The sequence below is a fragment of the Rhinopithecus bieti genome, unplaced genomic scaffold (genome assembly GCF_001698545.2).
Source record: "Rhinopithecus bieti isolate Rb0 unplaced genomic scaffold, ASM169854v2 scaffold_24392, whole genome shotgun sequence".
NCBI lineage: Eukaryota > Metazoa > Chordata > Mammalia > Primates > Cercopithecidae > Rhinopithecus > Rhinopithecus bieti.
This window is the reverse complement of record NW_016812542.1, coordinates 4614447-4620430: the sequence shown is the minus strand read 5'-3', so window position 1 is coordinate 4620430 and position 5984 is coordinate 4614447. Positions and strand designations below refer to the sequence as shown.

Genomic DNA, 5984 nt, shown 5'->3' with positions numbered 1-5984 from the left:
TTTTTTTTTTTTTTTTTTTTTTTTTTTTTTTTTTTTGAGACGGAGTCTCGCTCTGTCGCCCAAGCTGGAGTGCAGTGGCCGGAATCTCAGTTCACTGCAATCTCCGCCTCCCGGGTTCATGCCATTCTCCTACCTCAGCCTCCCGAGTAGCTGGGACTACAGGCGCCCGCCACCTCGCCCGGCTAGTTTTTTGTACTTTTTAGTAGAGACGGGATTTTACCGTGTTAGCCAGGATGGTCTCGATCTCCTGACCTTGTGATCCGCCCGCCTCGGCCTCCCAAAGTGCTGGGATTACAGGCTTGAGCCACCGCGCCCGGCCTTTTTACCTTTTTAATGTAGTTTTAAAAAGACATTTTAAATTACTTATGTGGCTTGCCTTACATTTCTATTGGACAGGGCTGTTCTAGAGCCCCGATGGCCTGGGAGCATCCAGGTATAGAGGGGCAGAGCAGGAAGGCAGCGTGAATATGGACAGCAGCCGACCACTGCAATGCCTCAGACTCTCCTGCCTGCACTCTCAGCTCGCCCAGGCCAAGTCTGCTGCCAAGAGCACTTTCGTCACTGGCTCTGGGTCTACCCACTCTGCTAGGACATGTTATCCCAGTAGTCTAAGTTCAGTCCTTCCTGCTACTGGTTGGTGATGAGCCACACAAGAGGGTTCCCAGTTCTCCTCCTCATCTCCAGGGTCCAGCGGGAGCCCATGCCCAGTGCCCACCCTACCTGAGAAGGCTGAGAAGGAGTTAATGGTCTCAGGAGGGCCACACCTGGTAAAGGCTGCAATGCTGAGCTTGGGCAGAGAAACAGGACCTTCTGCTGGGGAAGGGCAGGCAAATAAGGTGAAGCCCCTCCCAGCAATCTGGGTCACAAGCAACAGACACTCAGACAGCAAGTGCTCCCTGGAAGGGGTGTCCGAGGAAGAGAAGAGACAGTCATGGGTTCTTAGTTTCCATTTCTGGTTGGGCCAGTAAAGCCCCTTCCTCACCCCTCTTGTCTGCTTATCACTAGAGACAGAAACTGAACACCATGGCCTCAGGCTGCTAAAAGCCTAAAACAAAACAGAACAGAGCAATAACAAAATAAGGCAGGTTGGACAAGCTTGGCACAGGTGAAATATCATGCTATCTGCCACCTTACAGCAAACCCCATCTTCCTTGCCTGAGAGTAAGAGGAAGCTCTAGAAATAGGTACCTGAGCCTGGCACCCCTGTAATCCCAGCACTTTAGGAAGCCAAGGCAGGCAGATCACCTGAGGTCAGGAGCTGGAGACCAGCCTAGCCAACATGGTGAAACCCTGTCTCTACTAAAAATACAAAAATCAGCCAGGCATGATGACCTGTGTCTGTGGTCCCAGATAGTCGGGAGGTTGAGGCAGGAGAATCACTTGAACCTGAGAGGCAGAGGTTGCAGTGAGCCGAGATCAGCCACTGCACTCCAGCCGGGGTGACAGAATAAGACTTTCTCAAAAAAGAGAAAGAAAAAGAAAAACATAGGTACATAGATATCCTGGGAACTGCCCTGGCAAGCTGAAATAATATACTCCACTTTCCTTTTTGAAAAAAGAACCACATAACAGATACATGTTCGGGTTTTTGCCTTGTCTGCCAGGAAGCTCAGTCAAAATAACTCTATTGGCCTTAATGGACCATCACATGCATTCTGTTTATAAGTCAATCCAGATCTCTTGTTTCTTTACAAAGCACAGATGAAACTTACAAGTTTCATCACTCCCTTCAGCCTTAGCGCTCACCTATACTGGGAACCTGGCTTGAGCTGCCCATTGCATATCTCTTTGGTGTGGCCACAGTCCTCTGTACCCACAGGCACTGTCCAGGATCTCGGCACAGCCCAGGGCTCTGGGTAGAAGGGATTGGGGAGCAGGACGGCGAGGTAGGAGTCATGTCCTCTGTAGTAGCGGTCACGCCACGTGTGGTTGATGGCTTCCCCAGAAGGCTGAGGCACTGAGAGAGGAGTGCAGAACAGGCAGCACAGGGTGGGCAGTGGGGCCGAGGCCTCTCTTCCTGCCACAGAGGGGCTGCCTATCTCTCTAGCGGGTACCCACCAATCACATTAGCACTCTCCTCCAGAACGCTCTGGTCCCCCTTCCTGCTCCGAGACTGACACCAGCCTCACATACTTCATCTTACCAGTCTCAGTCCCCATCTTACCCCACCGCCATCACCTACTCCATGCCACGGCTAGGGTCTCCCCATCCCCTCCTGGGCCCAGGACTCATGTGACATGTTGATGGTGGCAATAATGCCATACCACTGGATCTGCCCGACATCCTTGCCAAATATACCCTGCGGGATCATCACTCCCATTTCTGTCCCAGGCTCCAGCTCAGGGGCCGGGGCTAACACTGGGGGATGCCAGGCTGGGGATGGAGAGGAGAGTGAGGACCTGACTGGGTGCCTAGCAACCCATCTTCAAGGGCAGGGACCATACCTTCATAGCCCCAGTGCCCCTCAGTGCCTGGGGCTAAATAACCAAGGCTGGGTGCAGTGGCTCACGCCTGTAATCCCAACACTTTGGGCTAAGGAATATAATTAAATAAGGACTAGAAGGTTCCTGGGCTAGGGTACCAGGACACGAGGCTCAAAACTATGGTATCAAACTAGCAAGATCAGGGCCAGAGGAAAGGGCTGGGCCCTGGAGAACAGAGAAAAACTCAAGCAGCCAGGACCCGAGGAGTGACATCCCCAGGAAGACATGGAACTGTGGCAGCATGTCTCCCCCACAGAGAAGCTGCCTACCCTCAGCAGAAGTGGAGCACACCAGAGTGACCCCCCGACTCCACAGACCGTTCCTGCCCAGCACTGCGAGGCTGAGGCGATAGGAAGGGGCAGGCACCAGGCTGGGCAACAGGACTGCATTTTTGGAGGTGTCAGCCTGGAACACGCTGACATTGACATGAATGCCCATGAGGTGGGCATTTCCTCCTGCCGCCAGCTGCTCTGCCACCACCACACAGGTGCCCACCGGTGGTCCACAGCAGGCACCGTCCAGTTCAGGGCCAGGAAGGTGGCCTCAGGCTGGCACTGCACATCCTCCACAGGGCCAGGCTCTGTGGGAATCAAAAGGCTCTGCGTTGGGTGGGGGTCAGTGCACTCCCCATAAGCAGGGCTTCTGGGTGAAGGGCTCTCAAAATCTGCAGGCACAGAGGGACTGGGCATTTATGCCCACGGAAAGGGATCTCGGCCAGGCGGAAAAACATCTCCTTTGGACATGACTGCCCACCTGGAGAAGCGTAAGGGGCATAACCCAGAGCAGAGTGGGTGCAGCATCCATCTGGAGAGAGCAGTGCCTCAGAGCGGAGCAGGCAGGGGCTGCCCACCTGGATCAGACCTGCATCTCCGGGCACCTTTGTCCTCCTGCTGCTGACGTCAGCATACCAACAAGCAGCACCACGCGGTGAGTGGACGCCTGCAGCGGCCCCACCTGGCACAGCACTGACAGGGAGAGGTTGCATCCAGGTGTGAGGCCCCTCAGGATGAGGCGAGCTTGACCTGGCACCAGGGGTGCTCCCAGGAGAGGTGCCCCACCTCTGAGAGTTGAGATCCCCTTCCTGCTCCGAGACTGTGTGCCCCCAAGGGGCCGCTGACCCAGGCCAGGCTGACCACAGTGGTGCTTGCATGCCTGGACACCAACAATTCACTGGGTGGGCGCAGGGCTACAGAGGGAGGGAAAGAGGGAGGGAGAACAGTCAGCCAGGCCACCAGCCCCAGTCCCCAGAGTCCCATGCTTGATGCCATGGGCCTGTTGACCCCTGCAGGGCCCTGGGGTGTGGAGATGGAAAATGGGCTAAAGGGGGCACCACTGAGGGAGGACCCAGGGCTCTCTGAGGCAGCCTTGCTCACCTCTCCTGCATCTCTGCCTTCCCCATGCCTCACAGGTCCAGCCAGAGGTGTTGGCTGCTGCAGTGTGGAGGGGCCCAGCCTGCATGACAACCTCCACCTCGTACTTTGTGCCTGGAGTCAGACTCAAAAAGCTTGTGCTGGCCACCTTGGCTCCCACAGCGCTGGTGCTTGCCTGGGTGCTTGCCTGGGTGCCTGCCTGGTACAGGGTCACCTGGTAGCTGTCTCGGCCTCTGGAGGCATGAACCCAGGATGCCCAGAGCTGGGGGGGACCTTCACTCGTCACATTTACCAGAGGAGGGGCAAGCAGGCCTGCAAGGAGAGCAAGATATGGAGGGTGTGGAGAAAAGGGAGAAAAGATCTACACTAAATCTCTGGCTCCCCTTCCCCAAAGATCCCCAGTTTATCCCTCCATCCTTGGCCCTATCAATAAACACCCAGGAGCTGGAGACACCATTTCAGAGCATCCAGTGAGCCCAGGATTCCACTGGAAAGCAGGGCCCGCCACTGACTCCAGGCAGCAGAGTCCAGGCTAAGCCTGAGTTGAACAGATGAACTAATCACTTACTCTCACCACACTCCCACCGCTCTCAAGGCAGAGCTAGGCTGGGCAGCATGAGTGTTAAACCATGTCCCTTCTCCCAGCCCCTGCACAAAGTAGCTTTTAAAGACCCTTATGGCTGGGTGCGGTGGCTCATGCCTGTAATCCCAGCACTTTGGAAGGTCTAGGCAGGTGGATCATCTGAGGTCAGGAGCTCGAGACCAGCCTGGCCAACATGGTGAAACCTGTCTCTACTGAAAATACAAAAATTAGCTGGGCATGGTGGTGGGCGCCTGTAATCCCAGATACTTGGGAGGCTGAGGCAGGAGAATTGCTTGAACCCAGAGGCAGAGGTTGCAGTGAGCCGAGATCGTGCCACTACACTCCAGCCTCCTGGGCAACAGAGTAAGACTCCAGTTCAAAAAAAAAAAAAACAGACCCTTATGTGCAGCCAGGTGTAGTGGCTCACGCCTATAATCCCAGCACCTTGGGAGGCCGAGGCAGGTGGATCACTTGAGGTCAGGAGTTCGAGACCAGCCTGGCCAATGTGGCGAAACCCCAACTCTACTAAAAATACAAAACTTTGCCACGCATGGTGGCACGGGCCTGTAATCCCAGCTACTCCAGAGGCTGAGGCAGGAAAATGACTTGAACCTGGGAGGCAGAGGTTGCAGTGAGTTGAGATCACACCACTGCACTCCAGCCTGGTAGACAGAGGGAGACTCCGTTTCAAAAAAAGACCCTTACGAGGATGAACAGGCAGGTATCTGGAGGTCCAGGCAGCATCCCTCCACCCCTAGAGCTTGAACTCACCTGAACTCAGGAGGCACACAAGCCTGGCCCAAAAGTCAATACTTCTTTATAAATGGGGACACTGAGGCTCAAAGAGTGCCAAGGTTTGCTCTAGGGGCTGAGTCCCAGCTAGAACCCAGGTCTCCTGACTCCCAGGGTGACCTCTTTCCAGCTCCCTCCCAGTCTTTACTCCAGGCAGGATCCAGACAACAGTGACAGGGGCAGGAGGAGGCTGGGAGGGGAGACCCAGGGCAGGGGTGGAAGGAGCCACCACATTGGAGACGGATGCGCTGAGGGTGGGGAGGTCCATCTGTCCCTCAGCTCCACCAAGGGCTCCACAGGCAGAAACAGCAGGAGGACTCAGGCCACATGGGAGGGGCTTCCCAACCCAACTCTATGGGTCCCCAGGGCTTCCGGGGAGAAAACCTCCCAACGTGTCCTGCACTTCAGTAAAGGCAAGGAGCATGGAGCTGGTCACACTGCCTGCTTGAATCCCAACTCCCCACTGTGCTGAGGAACCTGGCGCAAGTTATTTTCTGTTTCTCTGCCTCAGTTTCCTCATCTGTGAAATGGAGAAAACCACAGTAACTACTTCCTAGGCTTGGTGTTATGAGACTTAATGAGGGCACACAGGTAGAAGACCTGGCTGAGTGCCCAGTAAACGCTAGCCATTGCTGTTATGCCTTTTTTTTTTTTTTTTTTTTTGAGAGGGGTCTCACTCTGTCACCCAGGCTGGAGGGCAGTGGTTCGATCTCGGCTCTGCAACCTCTGCCTTAAGCTAATTTTGTATTTTTTTTT

At 55.0% G+C, this 5984-nt stretch overlaps 1 pseudogene; it reads right to left on the bottom strand.

The window, feature by feature from the left end:
• Window positions 1–5984, bottom strand: part of LOC108545069 (receptor-type tyrosine-protein phosphatase V-like) — a 22707-nt pseudogene that overhangs the window by 9170 nt on the left and 7553 nt on the right.